The 19,418-nt window shown below is 44.2% G+C and overlaps 1 protein-coding gene and 1 pseudogene across 1 annotated transcript in view; one reads left to right on the top strand and one right to left on the bottom strand.

The window, feature by feature from the left end:
- The window catches only part of FBXO42 (F-box protein 42), a 127,936-nt gene that overhangs the window by 3,292 nt on the left and 105,226 nt on the right, over nucleotides 1-19,418 (top strand). The window lies entirely within an intron of this gene.
- LOC120854947 lies at nucleotides 16,960-17,942 on the bottom strand (annotated as a pseudogene).

Below are 19,418 nucleotides of genomic sequence, written 5' to 3'. Positions count from 1 at the left end.
TACACCCTTCTTAAATGCCGGTTAGTTCAACCATGCCAGTCCCCATATAACACTCCTGTCTTGCCAGTACAAAACCCTGGGACTGGAGAGCATCTTTTTGTGCAGAAGTTGCGAGCTATCAACCAAATTGTAGAGGATATACCTTCAGTGATGCCAAATCCTTATACTTTGTTTACAGATTTATCTGGAGACTTTTGCTGGTTTACAGTTCTGAACTTAAAAGATGCCTTTTATTGCATACCCCTCAGTCCTGAATCCCAGAAACTGTTTGCATTCGAGTGGGATGATCCAGAGACAAATGTAAAGCAGCAGTATTGCTGGACGGTCCTTCCTCTAGGATTTAAAAATGCCACCACCATCTTTGTGGAGGCCTTTTTGAAGGACTTGAAGGATCTCCAATTAAATGAAGGAATCTTACTCCAGTATGTGGGTAATATACTAATTGCTAGTAAAACTAAGGAAGCTTCAGACCAAAATACAGTCCTCACTTTAAACTTTTTGGCAGACCGGGGATATAAAGTCTCCAAAGAAAAGGCACAAATTTCTCAACCAACTGTAAAGTATCTAGGAGTTGAGTTGTCAAAAGGACAGAGAAATCTGTTGCCAGATCGAAGGGAAGCAATAGCTGGGGTGAATGTACCCACCACCAGAAAGCAACTGAAAACATTCTTAGGAAAGGCTGGGTTTTGTCATATTTGGATTCCTAACTTTGGACTCACAGTCAAACCTCTCTATGAGGCTCTCAAAAGAAGTGTCAGTGAGCCATTAAACTGGACTGCTGAATGCCTTGAGTCATTCCGTACCATCAAGGAGAAAATTTCAACAGCCCCAGCCCTTGGTCTCCCGGACATTAGAAAGCCATTTGACCTTTTTGTGCATGAAAGACAGGGTGTGAGTCTTGGAGTGCTAACTCAAAATTTAGATACTGCCAGAAGGCCAGTAGCTTACTTTTCCAAACAATTGGATATTGTAAGTCAAGGATGGCCAGTTTGCTTCCGGGCTGTGGCTGCGACCTGTGACCTTTTACAGGAAGCTGAAAAGTTCACCAAGGGCGGTCCTACGAGTGTGCACACCCCGCACCGTGTGCAGCCTTTACTTGAACGAAAGGGCGGATGTGTGCTTACTGCAAAGAGGCTAGGAAAATACCGAGCCATACTGTGTGACAGCCCGAATGTAACATTAAAGGAGGTGTCTGCTTTAAACCCAGCCACTCTGCTCCCCAGTGCAACAGAAGGACCTGCTCACGACTGTATACAAATAATTGAAGAACAGTATCCTTGACTTGACCTGACCGATCAGTTTTCAGAAATGGATCTAGGGAGAGATGATGAATGGGGGATTTTATGTTGACTTTTGAGACTTAGATGATGATGAGTAACAAACGAAGAAGGCTGGATATATAATGAACAGGAACTGGTGCTTAGATTGCAGCATTTAATGGGAAGAATTATACTCAACTACATCAAGGAACCCATTATAGGAAGGATACGACCTATCATTGTCTACGAAAGTTTATTGTTAGTCCATAAATGCAAAGGACCATTCAAAAGATAATACAAAACCGCCTGATTTGCACCAGAAACAACCCTAAAACTGGACCACCTCCAGCAGAACCAGGAGATGATTGGCAAATAGACTTTACCATTACGCCAAGAGCCATGGGACATTATAGGGATTTGCTGGTATTTGTGGACACCTTCACAGAATGGGTTGAAGATTTTCCACACCAGCGAGAGAGCTTCCTAGGTAAAAAGCCCTTACTGAAAGAAACTAGCCCTCGTTTTGGGTTGCCTCTTTCAATTCAGAGTGACAGCAGAGGAGATTTCATAGCTGGGGTAACTCAAGGGGTCTCCGGGGCCCTTGGGCTACGATAGAAGTTACATCCTTGATGGAGCCCTCAAAGTATGTCAGGAAGCCAACTTCACTTGAGATGAGGTCTTAACAGTTGCCCTTTTGAGGAGGGTAAGAATGGCCCCTAGAAGCAAGGGCCACTTGAGCCCTTACGAACTGTTACATGGGAGACCCTGCCTTAAGACTAAGCATTATTGCAGTCTTGAAAGTGATCACATTGTAAAATGATTAGATAGTATAAAATGTGTAAAATTTCTTGGTGCTGTCTTATTCTGTAGTTGATTAATGTTTCCCACAGACATTCCTTTGCAATGTGGAAGCCCAGGGAGTTGGGTCCTCCTGAAACTTGGAAACAGTGCTTCGCTGAAGATCAGCTGTGGCCCAGGTGGATAGACCCTGTGAAGTTCTTCTGTTTACACATTCTGCAGTAGAGCTAAAAAGAGTTAAACCCCGTATACCACTCCTGAGTAAAAATAGTACACGGTTCTAACCAGCAGCTCCCTGTCCCCTTTACAGTTCTCAAACAGGGCACACTCTTTATGGACAGGAGAAAGTAAGCATGCCAGCCGCCTTAATACTGGTGGGGCCTGGAAACCCCTTACTGATTTCTTGACCCCTGATTATACTTGTGAACCCTTAACTGACCTTAAGTTACTTTTCATCTAGAAACAGGACAGCTAAGACTCCACCTGGCTGGGAAGAGATGAGGACATCTTCAAAGTAGACAGCTTCTGTCCAGAAGTCTGGTCCAGGCCTATATAAATAAATATTCAATCACTAAAAATGTTTAAGATAACATGGTTTCAGTTAAGTTCAGTTGCTCAGTCGTATCTGACTCTTTGCGACCCCATTAACCGCAGCATGCCAGGCCTCCCTATCCATCACCAGCTCCCGGAGTTCACTCAAACCCATGTCCATTGAGTTGGTGATGCCATCCAACCATCTCATCCTCTGTTGTCCCCTTCTCCTCCCGCTTTCAATCTTTCCCAGCATCAGGATCTTTTCAAATGAGTCAGCTCTTCACATCAGGTGGACAAAGGATTGGAGTTTCAGCTTCAGTATCAGTCCTTCCAGTGAACACCCAGGACTGATCTCCTTTAGGATGGACTGGGTGGATCTCCTTGCCGTCCAAGGGACTCTCAAGAGTCTTCTCCAACATCACAGTTCAAAAGCATCAATTCTTGGGCACTCAGCTTTTTTTATGGTCCAACTCTCACATCCATACATGACCACTGGAAAAACCATAACCTTGACAGACCTTTGTTGGCAAAGTAACGTCTCTGCGTTTTAATATGCTGTCTAGGTTGGTCATAACTTTTCTTCCAAGGAGTAAGCGTCTTTTAATTTCTTGGCTGCAATCACCATCTGCAGTGATTTTGGAGCCCCCCAAAATAAAGTCTGACACTGTTTCCACTGTTTCCCCATCTATTTCCCATGGAGTGATGGGACCGGATGCCATGATCTTCGTTTTCTGAATGTTGAGCTTTAATCCAACTTTTTCACTCTCTACTTTCACTTTCATCTAGAGGCTTTTTAGTTCCTCTTCCCTTTCTGCCATAAGGGTGGTGTCATCTGCATATCTGAGGTTATTGATATTTTTCCTGGCAATCTTGATTCCAGCTTGTGCTTCCTCCAGCCCAGCGTTTCTCATGATGTACTCTGCATAGAAGTTAAATAAGCAGGGTGACAATAGACAGCCTAGACGTACTCCTTTTTCTATTTGGAACCAGTCTGTTGTTCCATGTCCAGTTCTAACTGTTGCTTCCTGAGCTGCATACAGGTTTCTCAAGAAACCAGGTCAGGTGGTCTGGTATTCCCATCTCTTTCAGAATTTTCCACAGTTTATTGTGATCCACACAGTCAAAGGCTTTGGCATAGTCAATAAAGCAGAAATAGATGTTTTTCTGGAGCTCTCTTGCTTTTTCGATGATCCAGCAGATATTGGCAATTTGATCTCTGGTTCCTCTGCCTTTTCTAAAACCAGCTTGAACATCTGGAAGTTCATAGGTCATGTATTGCTGAAGCCTGGCTTGGAGAATTTTGAGCATTACTTTACTAGCATGTGAGATGAGTGCAATTGTGCGGTAGTTTGAGCATTCTTTGGCATTGCCTTTCTTTGGGATTGGAATGAAAACTGACCTTTTCCAGTCCTATGGCCACTGCTGAGTTTTCCAAATTTGCTGGCATATTGAGTGCAGCACTTTCACAGCATCATCTTTCAGGATTTGAAAGAGCTCAACTGGAATTCCATCACCTCCACTAGCTTTGTTCGTAGTGATGCTTCCTAAGGCCCACTTGACTTCACATTCCAGGATGTCTGGCTCTTGGTGAGTGTGAGTGATCACACCATCATGATTATCTGGGTCGTGAAGATCTTTTTTGTATAGTTCTTCTGTGTATTCTTGCCACGTCTTCTTAATATTTTCTGCTTCTGTTCCACACCATTTCTGTTTTTTATTGTGCCCATCTTTGCATGAAATGTTCCCTTGTAATTTTCTTGAAGACATCTCTAGTCTTTCCCATTCTATTGTTTTCCTCTATTTCTTTGCTTTGATCGCTGAGGAAGGCTTTCTTATCTCTCCTTGCTGTTTGGAACTCTGCATTCAAATGGGTATGTCTGTCTTTTTCTCCTTTGGTTTTCGCTTCTCTCCTTTTCACAGCTATTTGTAAGGCCTCCTCGGACAGCCATTTTGCTTTCTTGCATTTCTTTTTCTTGGTTTCATGGACTCCTAAAGAATAAGGATGTTTTTGGAGGACTGTTAAAATTAAGAGTCATAGTTCTGTGTTTCACAGGGTTAATCTTTTTACTCACCAATTTTTTTACTTATTATCTGTCTCGTATATTTAAAAAGACCTCCCCCACTCTCATGATGATTGCCTGAGACTTTAGAATTCAAAGCAGGACTTGGGAATGTTTACAATCAAGTGCAAAAACAATTTCATTCCTGTTATAATAATCTATACTGCTACTCAGCAAGAAGCAGCTATGTAAGAAAAATATGGTCTTTTTGAGTGAAAAAACTTCAAAAAAATGTAAATGAGATACGAGCTTTTAGATAAACTCTATTAAGAATAATTATGCTTTAGGAATGTCTGTCTGAAATAGTCTGTCCAAACTGGGGTAACTTGAATTTCTAAGGGTTGTGCTAAACTAAGTGATGGAAGTTCACTGACTAGCTAGCTCATTTCCAAATAAAGTAAGATTTTGAAACATTACTGAACATTAGTTTCCTCTTACAAAGAAGCTAAAGAAATTTGGGACTGTTAATGACTAAAAATAAGCTGGCGCAAAAACTTGAATTTGGCTTTTCTCTCTGTTAAAAGGACACACTTTCTTCAGCTGTTGAACTGCATTTGACAATAGGTGTAAGTTCCTAAATCATTCTATGAAGCACTTTTGGCTTCTAGCTAACTTTGGGATGCTTCAGAGGGCCCCTGAAACATCCCAAAGGGAGATATTACATTAATTGGGTTCAACTTCCGTGTTGAATTACATGGGAAGTATTGTTAGGTGAACAATAAGTCTCGGGTCTATTGTATGGTGAATGTTACTAATACAGATATCCTAGAAACAATTTATATGTAAATTCTGATACATGCAGGTAAAATGTTGCCATAACTCTAATTACTATCTTAAAGTGTTGTCACAGCACTAACCAAGTTTCTTGTGAAAATGCTTCCTCTTCAAGAAGATTTATAGAAAGGACTTTTGGATAAATACAAGTTTCTGAACTGGGTAAGAAATTAAAGGATTCTAGTGGGAAACCTGATGAGTGTAAAAAAGGTTAACAAAAGGACTGAATGAATTGGCAAATATGCTTATCAGTTTTATGGTTTCTGAAAAATTACTGGTTTGAATCTGTTTTCCAGATCTTAGGAAACCTTCCCCTCAAACTAATTATGACTTAACAGTAATTTGGTAAAATGATATTTAATAAACAAATTGAAACATTTACCTTTTTTCTCTATCTGAGCCCTTCAGAAGTTGGAAACTCTTAGGGTTTTTAATTATCAGATAAATTAGAAAGGTTATCTCACTAATAGGTACAGAAATCTGTTTTGGAGACCTTGAGAAAGGGAGGAATTCACTTAGATCTGTTAGGCAAAATCTATGATAAGCCTTTGGGATGACTTTCCTACCCCTGAAAGGTTTTATTTTAAAGTTAAGTTTGAGACTCCATAAAAGTTTCAGCAAAGCAAAAAAAAAAGTTTATGATCAATTATGTTTATATAAATAATCAGGTCAAGTTTATTGAGAATAGACCTACTTTGTAAACAAGTCTTAATTTGGTTATATTTGGTAAAAATGAGGGTGATTTTAGGGAGAAAAGGATGTTTCAATGAGTGTTAAATCCCAGTTTGTTAATGAAAGTCTGTATCTACTAAGACTCATTTCCTGAATAGATCTCTGCTGTTAGGATATATTAATGTAAAATTTAATTGAATTATTAAAGGATACTGTTAGTTTGTTCCTGAAGCTTAGCTCAATAATCTGTCTTTGGATGAAGATCAGATGCCTCGCGACCTGCAACCAAGACTGGAAAAAGACATAATTTAAGGAACTGTCTCCAACCTGGCTGGAAGGACCTTTTATCAGCTACTCTTAACTGGCTCATGCACAGTGAAATTGAAGGAAAATTGACTCTTGGACTAACTCCCACTTCCAAAGGCCCCTACACTGGACTGGTCTATAAAGAGGACCGGCTGACCTCAAACTCACCTTCAAACGATGCTCAACCAGAGGAAACTGCACTAGGATGAGAGGACGGCGGCATCGGGAGTAGACAGCTTGCCCGAGATGCCCGACGGGAATCGAGGATCATTCGTAACGTTTTCTTGATTTCTTGGACCTTTGCACATCAATCAAACGTTTTCTATCATAGACACGATTCTATGCTAATTTAAAGCTCAATCCAGTTGTTGGGTTGTGGCCTAGTACTTCTGGGTTACCTTGGTGGATTTCTCCTCTCCAGGGCTCTGATTGGATAGACCCTAGAAAGTTTATTTTAAAAGAGAGTTCAGTCCTGTTCTCTCTATTCATGATATTACTAGATGGGATCCTCTCACTTGGTCAGTTAATAATACCTGCTCTGACCCTGGCTCGTAGATTTAAGTGTTTTCTTAGGGTAGTTTAAACTCAGTAACAAGCTAAGTCTCAATCAAAAAAAATGTGACCTCTTGTCTACTAAAAGGAAAGTTCCCACAATTGTGGGATGGATCTATATATGCTTAACACCAGGGTGTGGTTAAGTTTAAAAGCTCTTTATGTTGGGAACAATTAAATCATACTAAGAATGATCAACTTAGTATTATTATAAAACTAGGCCGAGTACTTTGGGAAGCCTATTATTACCCTTACTGAGAATGATTGATATGAAACTCAGTGGATTTGCAGTAGTAACTTATAGCCTTGGCACCTACCAGGATGGATAGGAAGGTGTAGCCTGGGATTCGGGTAAAAGATTTACAACAGACCATAGAAATTGAGACAGGATATGAGGAGACAAATGCCTGGCTGGAATGGATTAAATATTCTGTATGCACTTGAAATAAGAGCAACTGTTACGCTTGTGCAACAGGTAGGCTGGAGTCTCAGTGGTGCCATTGCCGCTCAGATGGACCGCAGATGCTATGGGCATAGAATGCACGACACTCCTCGTTCAGGACAGTGTGGCCTGGGGCAATAAATCCCGCAGGGCCTTGTCACTAATGTTCGTGACTGTGACGGGTCCGAGGCATAGCCCCCAAAGACTGTCAAACCCCCATTCCATAATGCAAACTATTCCTCGTGCCTCTCTAGGTGGGGGGAACAGTTAGCATTCTTGGGGAATGTGTCCGGGTGCAGTGAAGGCCAGTCCTTTGAGGGAATGAACAACCATTCTGCGTGAACTGTGGCCTGGGAAGACATCTGGTGTTGTGGAGGACCATTGCTTGAGACTCTACTGGCCAGTTGGAGTGGGATTTGCACTCTCGTTCAATTGGCTATCCTTTTCACCCTGGCATTTCGACACTCGGATCCATCTCTTAAGCAGACTAACCATAGAGCCAAAAGGAACACTCTTGCCCCAGGTGGGTCATTTGATCCATATATATTTATTCTATTGGGGTCCCTAGAGGTATTCCTAATGAATCCAAGGCTAGAAACCAAATGGCAGCGAGGTTTGAGTCAGTATCATTCTGGTGGCCCACCATTAATAAAAATGTTGATTGGGTAAACTATATTCACTGTAACCAACAGAGGTTTGTTAACTATACCAGAGATGCTCTAAGGGGAATAGCCAGCGGAACGGCACGGGGAAGGTTGACTGGCCTTCGACGCGATTCTGGGCCTCCCGGGTGGCTCAGCTGGTAAAGAATCTCTGCAATGCAGGAGACCTGGGTTTGATCCTTGGGTTGGGAAGATGCCCTGGAGAAGGGAAAGGCTACCCACTCTGGTATTCTGGCCTAGAGAATTCCACGGACTGTATAGTCCATGGGGTCGCGAAGAGTCGGACACGGCTGAATGAGTTTCACTTTCACTTTCAGACATGATTTCGGGAGAAAAGGGAGGAGGTCAGTGTCGTGCTTTCATACCCAACAACACGGCCCCTGATGGCACAATAACAAGGGCCCTGCAAGGTCTGACCACCTCGGGTAATGAGTCGGCCGAAAACTCAGGGATAGATGCTCCATTGTCTAGTTTGATGGAACAGTGGTTTGGGAGATGGAGAGACATCATGATGTCTATCTTGACTACCCTTATTATCACACTTGAAATACCCCGCTAGGGTGTTGCCTCATTCCTTGTGTCAGGAGCCTGATACAAAGATGAATAGGAACAGCTCTCACCCAGCAGTCCGCTGCAGCCTGTCATAACAACCTTCTATCCCTGGAGGAGTCTGAACGTGAAAGTCATTCAGTGCTAAGTTCGAAGAAAAGAATAATCAACCATCATAAAAAGGGGGTGGGAATTGTAAGAAAAATATGGTCTTTTCTACCAAAGAAGAAAGATGGAAGAAATGGATTCATATTAATTTTTTTTAGAATAAATAGGAAGGTATCTATATATGTGTGTGTATGTATGTATCTGGCTTGTGAATAAGAGTCCTAGGAAGGTGACTCGTCAGTCTTTTGTTTTCTTACCTTCCTGGTTTCTTTTCCTCATAAGAACAACTTGGCAGGCGAATTTTGTGGGCTTTACCCTGGACACGGGCAAAGAACTCAGGGGCTGGAGAAAATATTTACTATAAATCCTCCACTCAGAAGCTTACAAGTATCACGCATGACCCCCATCGACCAATAAAATCTCAGGCGCCGTTCAGGGAAGGGTGTGACCCTGTGGTCCTCAGCCCGTGCGGGACCCGGGGAAGGCGCCTGCCTTGTAGGGATGAAAGCCGGGAGCGCTCCCCCTCGCTGTGCCCGCCCCCGCATCTTTGTCTGCGGAAGTAGAGACTGCCTCGTGAGCCACTTCCGTCGGTGATGTTCCTGCGACTGTCTGAGAGCATTTCCTGCAGCGAGAGCGGACGTTGCCCTGTTTCCCTTAAGACTGAGGAATGTACAAAGAAAGGGGGGGGAAACTGAAATCGCACATAAAGCATTGACCTGTTTACCCTGGTTTGCCTCCTTCAATAGGCTGTTGATTAATCAAGCCTTGAGTTATTTTACAGACAGCGCTGCACATGTGGAAGACGGGAACCCATGTCTCCAGGATGGCGCCGGGACCTAGTATCTTCAGTTTATAGAACTCATGAAACAATGTTGCCACTGCAGCCTTTTACCAGCAAGAAGTTCTTCAATAAGAAAAATCCAGCTTCCAGCTGTCCAAGTAGCTTGCTTCCAATCGGCTTTCTGACCTTCGAGACTAGCCAATAAGACTGTGCCAAGTTTGAAATTCCCCTAACCCCTTACATTTCACCCTGAACACTGGATGGGGAGACAGATTTGAGCCCTGCCTCCTGTTGACTGACCTCACAATAAAAGTCATTCTTTTTTAAAAAGCTGGTGCCATAGTGTTGGCTTCTGTGTGTGTCAGACAGTGAGCCCTTGCTTGGTAACAAAAGGATGAAAAATATCCACTGATGCATACATTTTAGTATTTCTGTCTGATAGAGTGAAAATGATTACAGTATGTCCTCCTCGTAAAGCAGTATTCCAAGCATCTATTAACACTATATCCTCTACTGTGAGGTGAAAACATTAGTTGTTTTATCAACATTAGTTGATAGAATTGCACCTGAGCTGGATGACCAGAATATTGACGTTCTCCTGAGTCTTTAATGACGGATATATACATTAACAACACCTTAGAAACTCACTTTATGTGTCTTCCTAAAGTGTTCTCTATTTGTTTGTTTTGTTTTCGGACACTTCCAACTTTAACGTGCTGTGTGATCTTTGGAAGGTACTTAGGGTTTCTGTGCCTCAATTTCCCCCAGTTAAGATAGGATAATAATAACAACTCCTTCAAAGGTAATCTGTACTGTGCTGAAAACCTTGGGAAAATGCTTAACCTACAGTACAGGTTTTAAGGGTTAGCTGTTACCATTATGGCGGTGCCTGGCCAGCCTTAATTCGGTGGTGCTCATTTGTGTCTAACTCTTTGTGATCCATGGACCGTATGTAGCCCACGAGGCTCTCTCCATGGGGTTCTCCAGGCAAGAATACTGGAGTGGCTGGCCATTTCCTTCTGCAGGGGATCTTCCCGACCCAGGGATCGAACCTGGGTCTCCTGTGTCTCCTGCACTGCAGGCGGACTCTTGACCCATTGAGCCGCTGGGGAAGCCCCTGCCTGCCTTAAGAAGATTGATGATTCTCACTTCTCGGATCCTTCTCTTTTTTTTGCCAAAACATGGAAGCAGGAGAAGAGGCTAGCAGCTTGTGCCTCACTCTCTCTGGCGTGCTCCGGTAGGCCTCTCAGTATTAAAGCCATATCACGTAGTAGTGCTGCTTTCGGCTGCTGCAGTCAAGTTACCTGAGAATGCCTTCTTGGAGTAGGTTCCTTCTCATATTTTTAGCATGCCACTTAATCTTTCTCAAGTGAGTTTCCTGTTGAGAGATGTTGCATTTGTATGCCTGATGGTTATGATAGATTACAGTCACGAGTTAACTGTTACTAGTCTTTATTTAGAAGTTACAGTAACATGCTTACTCGCTTTCTGGGTTCATGACTTCCTGTGTCTGGAATTTCAGTCATCTCTTGGTCTGTCCTCCGTCCATTGTTTTTACCAAGATGCCTCTGGTGTCAGTCACCCACAGTTGGTGACTCTATCTCCAACCCTGAACTGACCTAATGTTTCCAATTCATATAGCTAGGTTTCTTATTGGCACTTCACATATACATTCCACTAGCAGTTCAAATGACTTCCCTGGTGGCTCAGATGGTAAAGTGTCTGCCTACAAGGCAGGAGACCTGGGTTCGATCCCTGGGTTGGATCCATCCTATGGAGAAGGAAATGGCAACCGACTCCAGTACCCTTGCCTGGAAAATCCCATGGACGGAGTGTGGTAGACTACAGTCCATGGGGCCGCAAAGAGTTGGGCACGACTGAGCGACTTCACTTCCACTTTTCAGCAGTTCACATACTCTGCTCTAAAATACTACTAATACCATTAAAGTCTTGACCGACTTGAAAGGTCAAAGATTTTGTTTTGTTCACTCTCTGGAACTATACTTTAAATACATCGTCCTGTGAACTCAATTCTTAGAAAAAAAAAAAGATTAATTTACTTATGGCTGCGGTGGGTCTTCATTGCTGCATGGGCTTTCAGTTCAGTCACTCAGTCGTGTCCGACTCTTTGCAACCCCATGAGTCGCAGCACGCCAGGCCTCCCTGTCCATCACCAACTACCGGAGTTCACCCAAACTCAGGTGCATCGAGTCGGTGATGCCATCCAGCCATCTCGTCCTCTGTCATCCCCTTCTCCTGCCCTGAATCCCTCCCAGCATCAGGCCTTAGGGCTACTATATTGTTGCGATGTGTGGACTTCCCCTTGCAGGGGCTTTTGTTGCAAAGTGTAGGCTGTAGGTGTGTGGGCTCAGTAGTTTCAGCTCATGGGCTCTACAGCACAGATTGCAGGTAAGTTGTGGTGCACAGGCTTAGCTGCCCTGCAGCAGGTGGGATCTTTGCTGGCCAGGGACTGACCCAGGTACCCTGCACTGGCAGGTGGGTTCTTAACCACTGAGCCACCAGGGCAGCCCTGAGCTCATCCTTTTAAGTAAATTGTTCTAACCGCCTTGGCAGCAACATGCTCAATGAGACCATCAATCAGGCATCACCTAAGCCTCACTTTTTGAGATGTGAGTAGTTTTTCCTGCTGCTAAGTCACTTCAGTCGTGTCCGACTCTGTGCGGCCCCACAGACGGCAGCCCCCCAGGCTCCCCCGTCCCTGGGATTCTCCAGGCAAGAACACTGGAGTGGGTTGCCATTTCCTTCTCCAGTGCGTGAAAGTGAAGTTGCTCAGTCGTATCTGACTCTTCGTGACCCCATGGACTGCAGCCCACCAGGCTCCTCCATCCATGGGATTTTCTAGGCAAGAGTACTGAAGTGGGGTGCCATTGCCTTCTCGATAGTTTTTCCTAGTTGCAGTCAGTTAAGCCTTTGTAAGTTACTGCATGTTACCAGCAGAGGGCGATAGTTTGTTAAAGTTGTGTTACTTTGGCAAGGAGCTTTAACAAAGGAGTTTGTTGAGCATTCCTGACTGAATCTTCCAGGAGACCAGAAAGATAGATATCTTGGAGATCATTTGAGGATGCTGCAAAGGAAACAGCTTTTGTTCCACCAAATAGGTAATCAAGAGCCCAGTCCTAATTAATCATGTAGGCCTGTGATCTTGGGCAAGTCCCTTCCTCATCTCTAAAATGAAGGGACGGAATCAAGTGAAGTCTAAAATTGAGGAAGTGGGGGACTTCCTTGGTGGTCCACTGGTTAAAACTCCGTGCTTCCGATGCAGGGGGTATTGGTTCAATCCTTGATGGGGGAACCAAGATCCCACATGCTCTGTGGTATGGCCAAAAATGAATAAATTGAGGAAGTGGTGGCAGTTTCTTCCTCCAGGGGGAAAGCCCCCAAAGTTAGTGCAGTGGCATAAACAAGCACAGGCAGAGACCCTAAAGGACAAGCTTCTCTTTCTTATGAAATATGTTCGTTATACCATGGTTGGGGCTTAGTGATTTGCACTCAGAACTTAGGTACATTTGATCTACGACATGAAACAATCTGGCGTGTGATAGAAATATAAGAGTAAAGCCCATAGTGAGAACATTTTCCATCTGACTTCCAAGCTGAGGGCAAGTAGGCAGTTAAGAAATAAATGGCCACGTCTTGTTCAGTTGCTCATTTCTGTCCGACTCTTTGGGACTCTGTGGACTGTAGCATGCCTGGCTTCCCTGTCCTTCACTATCTCCAGTTTGCTCAAAACTCATGTTCACTGAGTCAATGATACTACCCAACCAACTCATCCTCTGTTGCTCCCTTCTCTTGCCTTTAATCTTTCCCAGCTTCAGCTTCAGCATCAGTCCTTCCAATGAATATTCAGGGTTGATTTTCTTTAGGATGGACTGCTTTGATCTCCTTGCTGTCCAAGGGACTCTCAAGAGTCCTCTCCCAACACCACAGTTCAAAAGCATCAATTTTTCAGTGCTCAGCTTTCTTTATAGTCCAGTTCTCACATCCATACATGACTACTGGAAAAACGATAGCTTTGACTAGATGGGCCTTTGTTGGCAAGGGGATGTCTCTGCTTTTTAATACGCTGTCTAGCTTTGTCATAACTTTTCTTCCAAGGAGCAAACATCTTTTAATTTCATGGCTTGTCATCACCATCAGCAGGGACTTTGGGGCCTAAGAAAATAAACTTTCACTGTTTCCACTGTTTCCCCATCTATTTGCCGTGAAGTGATGGGATTCGATGCCATGATCTTCGTTTTCTGAACGCTGAGTTTTAAGCCACCTTTTTCACTATGCTCTTTCACTTTCATCAAGAGATTCTTTAGCTCCTCTTCGCTTTTTGCTGTTAGGGTGGTGTCATCTGCATAGCTGAGGTTGTTATTTCTCCCAGCAATCTTGATTCTGGTTTGAGCTTCATCTAGCCCGGCATGTCTCATGATGTACTCTGTATATAAGTTAAATAAGCAGGGTGACAAGATACAGCCTTGACATATTCCTTTCCCAATTTCCCTACAGTTCCAACTGTTGCTTCTTGACCTGCATACAGGTTTTTCAGGAGGCAGGTAAGGTGGTCTGGTATTCCCATCTCTTTCAGAATTTTCCAGTTTGTTGTACTCCATACACAACAAAGGCTTTAGCATAGTCAGTGGAGCAGAAGTTGATGTTTTTTTGGAATTCCCTTGATTTTTCTATGAACCACCTGTGCTGTGCTTTGTCTCTCAGTCGTATCTGACTGTTTGTGACCCCATGGACTGTAGCCCGCCAGGCTCCTCTGTCCCTGGGGATTCTCCAGGCAAGAATACTGGAGTGGGTTGCCATGCCCTCCTCTAAGGGATAGTCCCAACCCAGGGATTGAACTCAGGTCTCCTGCATTGCAGGTAAATTATTTTTAATTTCTGAGCCACCAGGGAAGACCAAGATTACTGGAGTGGGTAGCCTATCCCTTTACCAGGGGATCTTCCCAACTCAGGGATCGAACTGGAGTCTCCTGCATTGCAGGTGGATTCTTTACCAGCTGAGCTGCCAGGAAAGCCCATGAACCCCCTACCAGTATTTAAAATGTGCATGTCTGTTAACCCAGCAATTCCATTTTTTAAAATGTTTTCTTTATGTGGACCATTTTATAAATTCTACTGCATATGTTACAATATTATTTCTGTTTTATGTTTTGGTCTTTTGGTCAGGAGGCATGTAGGAGCCTACTTACCAGGGACGGAACCCACACCCTCTGCGCTGGAAGGTGAAGTTGTAACCACTGGACTGCCTCAGTCCTTGCCCAGGGAAGTCCCCCAGCAACTGCATTTCTAGGAAATTTCCCTACAGATAACATTTACTCATATGCAAATAAATGTATAAGGATATTCATTGCTGTTTGTTTATAATCACAGAAGACTGGAAACAAATTCCTATCACTGGAGGATTTGTTTTAAAAATATATGCACCAGCCATGCAAAGGAATAGAATGAACTAGTAACAAAACGTAGGCAGTTCTAAATAAACTGACTTCAAAAGGTCTCAAAGAACCATAGTTATTAGAAAAACAAGGTACAGAGCAGTGTATAGAGTTTGCTTTTTGTAGGTTTTTAAATTTATATGTGTATTTGTGCATGCATCTCTAGAAAGATATAAGGAACTTGTAACGGTGGTCACCTTGGTGGAGAGCCAAAGTTTACCAGGAAGCTGGGAGACGGTAGGATGGACTTCATTTTTATTATATGTCCTTTTGTACCCTTTGAAATTTGTTTTATGTGCGTGTATTATTTATTCTAAGTAAGTAAATACATAAGAAATTCATTTCGGTAACTGTTGTGGTGGCCTCTGGATGATACTAGAGGGATCGGATCATCGCCAGCCCTCTCATCCTAGCTTTATTTTTGTCCCCTCATCTCCAGTCACGTCCCAGTCTGTCTTCACCGGCAGAGAGACTGTTCTATCTAAAACATCATTTCATCATATATCCTCCCTACCCCCAAACCTCCATGACCTAGGAGGTAATATCGTTTTTCTCCTGATATTCCAGGCCATATATTAACTGACCTTAATCTTATGTTCCTTTTGTTTGTCAGAAGCAACATTGTACAGAGTTCAGTAGCAAAGTCTTTGAAGAGAGACCACCTGGGTTCAAACCCACTGTGACTTTAGGTTCAGCCACTTTCCCAGTGTCCTTCAGGTTCATCGTCTGCAAAACAAGCTCCACAAAGGCACTTACTCAGCAGTGTTTAGAGGCTGTACACGTAGAAGAGGTAGTCGCTTGTCCAACTCTTTGCAACCCATGGACTGGAGTTCACCAGGCTCTTCTGTCCATGGGATTCTCCAGGCAGGAATACTGAAGCAGGTTGCCATTTCCTTCTCCAGGAGATCTTCCCAACCCAGGGACAGAACCCAGGTCTCCTGCATTTCAGGCAGACTCTACCTACTGTCTGAGCCACCAGGCAAGCTAAAGTAGCAGTGTTTGGTACATAATAAAAATATACATTATACATTGACTGTCATTGCTCTAATAATAATAATACTTTGGGGCTTATCATCAGTGATAATTTTTATTGGCCTTTTTACACAGTATTTTCTGTCTCTCTCAGTAAACTGTGGGGCCTCCATGAGGTCAAGGACTTTGTTGTTTTATTTAAAAGTATATTACTAGACTTTTAAAAAAAGTACATTACTATGGCTTGGCACATTGTTCTTATTTAGTCATGAAGTCATGTCCAACTTTTTTGTGACCCGTGGACTGTAGCCTGCCAGGCTCCTCTGGCAGTGAAATTTTCCAGGCAAGAACAGTGGAGTGGGCTGCCATGGGTACTCACTAATATTTGACTGGATGCCTTGTTTTCAAATTCCCAGTTCATTTATTCGTGCAACACTTAGTGAGTCTTTAATGTGTGCCAGTCTCTATTTGGTGATAAAGCGGTGTACAAAAAGTCCCAGCTATCTTTGAGCTAGGAGATTCACGGTGGAGTGGTTCTGTATTTGAACCTGTTCTATCATGATCTGGGAGTTCCAAACCCAACTGGCCATCAGAATCCCTGGGGAGCTTTAGAAGAAGTCTGAGGCAGTGTCTAGACTGGGCCCTGGAACCTACAGTTTTTTACACAAGATTTTTATCATCGTTAAAAGTCTGAACTTTAATAAGATTCTTGGACGCATGGCCCACATCTGTTGGCTCATTCAACTTTAGTACCTGTCTCATTCCCAGTAGCTTTTCCAGAATCACCACCTCACTATAAAATTCCATGTGTTTTCCCAATGCAAACTTGAACTTCTTCAGCTTTTTATTATTTATTCATTTATATGAAAAAGTTTACCTGAAATATAGTTGATTCACAATGCTGTGTTAATTTCAGGCGTACCGCAAAGTGGTTCAGTTATGTGACCCGGGGATCAAACCCTGAGGTCCTGCATTGGCAGGCGGATTCTTTACCATTGAACCACCATGGATGGCTCAGTTGTATGTGTGTGTGTGTGTGTATGCATTTTTACTTTTCTAACAGACATCATGGAGTGGGTAAGTAGACTGATAAACCGTTTGGGTCTTTTCCAATGCTGTCTGAAATCAGCTTCTTGACCACTTTTATCTAGTCATCTGTCTGCGTCTCTTCGGTCATGATCTCCATCATCTTCTTTTGGGTTTGGTGGACCTGTTGGTGCCGAGCATAAGAGTTCTTCTGAATCTGATAGTTTCATTTTCTTTTCTTTTTTCCTAGTAAAGTCAAGAGAAAACAGACAAGCAAATAACCATCAGTAATCTTGGCATCAACATGAGCTTCATTCACAGTCTGCCATTTTTGACCTTGGAGCATGTTTGGTCAGAGGCATCATTGCCATGGAAACTAGGCAGTTTTCGCCCTGAACATCCTCAGTAATTAGCTTGAAGTTTTAAAATGGCACTTCATCATTCTGCACATCAGCAAGGCTCACTTCAAAAACAACAACCCCAGAGGCCATCAGATGGGATTTTGGTTCCCAGAGATTTTATGACTAGTGTTTTCCCAATATTCCTTATATTGAACGTAGCTGATGCTTTCACATTATACCAATCTTTCTTAGAAAACAGACCAACCAGTTCCTTCTTGGTTCCCTTTTTGCTGCCTTTCATGAGGTGCTTGTTGCTGACCTCCAGAGAGCCAAAAGGTAGAACCTGCATTTTTAAGAGGAAGCATTTACAAGCTGGCCCATTATTTCTAACACTGAGCTCCACAGAGTATTTGGGGGTGAGGACTTGTCCACACGTTCCATGACAGTTCTTAAGCTTGAGGTTTAAGAAGTTTACTATTTGACGCGGGGGTCTTCCCTGCTGCAAGCGCGTTTCTCCCACGGTGGGTGGGGCTCCTCTGGGTGCCGTGCGTGGGCCTCTCGTCGCAGCCTCCTGTCTTGTAAGCACTCAGGCTTCAGCAGCTGTGCACATGGGCTCGGTATTTGTGGCTCTCCAGCCCTAGAGCACAAGCTCAGTAGTTGGGAGACACAGGCTTAGTTGTCTCGAGGCATGTACAATCTTTCTGGACTAGGGACCAAACCTGTGTCTCCAGCATTGGCAGACATTCTTTACCACTGAGCCAGCCAGGAAGCCAAGCCTGGGATTTTTAATGATATGATTTTAATATTTATTTTTAAATATAACTACCGTTTCTCTTTTGCAGTGACATTTCCTAACTAAAAGGCTTTTTTTCCCCCCTAAGATTTATTTACTTATTGGCTGTGGAGGGTCTTCGGTTGTTTTGAGCAGGCTTTCTCTACTTGTGGTGGGCAGGGGCTACTCTTCCTTGGGGTGTACGGGCTGCTCTTGTGGAGCACCTGCTCCAGGGCCCACTGGTTCAGCAACTGCCATGCAGAGGCTTAGTTGCCGCCGCCCCCCCCCCCCCCGGAAAGTGGGATCTTCCAGCATGAGTGATTGAATTGGTGTCCCCTTCATTGCAAGGCAGATTTCTAACGACAGGACCACCAGAAAACTCCCTCCATGAGTGTTTAACCAGGGGTCTTTGCATTATTCAAATGTGTAGCACAGATCTAGTGCTTTTCAGAGTGAGCTTGACCCAGATCTGTTCAATAGCGTCTTGCCTTCCCAACTTGAGAGCAGACTTGGTTCTGACCCAGCCCCATGTCCTGTGAGATGTCCCAGTGTCCACTTTATCCCAGGGTGGTGGGCTGGCAGTTCAAGGTTGCTTCATTGTTAGGTGCCTGGGGTGAAGACTGAAGTCCCTGGGCTCTGTATCTGGCATTTCCTTAGACCACATGCTGTACAGATATTTCAGGAAGGTTCGCATCTACACACCAGATTGCTCCCTTGGAAGGGCGACTTTGCTGGAACCCATCTGATCGGAAAGCACAAAGCTTGGGAACCAGTTACGCCTAAATTCAAATCCTACCTCCGCACGCCAACTACCCTGCAATTGGCTTTGGGAAAATGATACATCTTGTGCGTCAGTTTCCTCACCTGAAAAATGGAGTCAGTAACAAGTCACACAGTGGTGGTTACACAGTTACGGGAGGCTTCGCTTGCATAACCAAGGCACTGAGTTTCTCTCCATCAGTTGGCATCAAGAGCACTTGTGCTCATCGGACCCTGAGAAGTACAGGTGAATTAACTGACATCTATTACAGTCTCAAGCCGTTGGTAAACCTGCTCGGTTGTCCCAAGCAGTGCGGGTGAGGGGTTCTGAGGCCGTGTGTCGGCACCGGAGGAAGGCCGGGCGCGGAAGCGCGGCGCTTCCTCCCTCGCTCCAGCCCGGCTGCCCAGGCGGCGTTCCGACCTTGGAGAGCCTCCCGGAGCCTGCAGCGGGGTGCGGGGCTGGAGCGGCGCGCGGTGGCGGCGGCGGCGGGCTGAGGCTGCAGGCTGGGGGGGTGGCGGCGGCGGCGGCGGGCTGAGGCTGCAGGCTGGGGTGGCGGCGGGCTGAGGCTGCGGGCTGGGGCGGCGGCGGGCTGAGGCTG

Source organism: Oryx dammah, unplaced genomic scaffold (assembly GCF_014754425.2).
Source record: "Oryx dammah isolate SB20612 unplaced genomic scaffold, SCBI_Odam_1.1 HiC_scaffold_27, whole genome shotgun sequence".
NCBI classification, from domain to species: domain Eukaryota; kingdom Metazoa; phylum Chordata; class Mammalia; order Artiodactyla; family Bovidae; genus Oryx; species Oryx dammah.
This window is presented reverse-complemented; position numbering and strand designations above follow the sequence as displayed.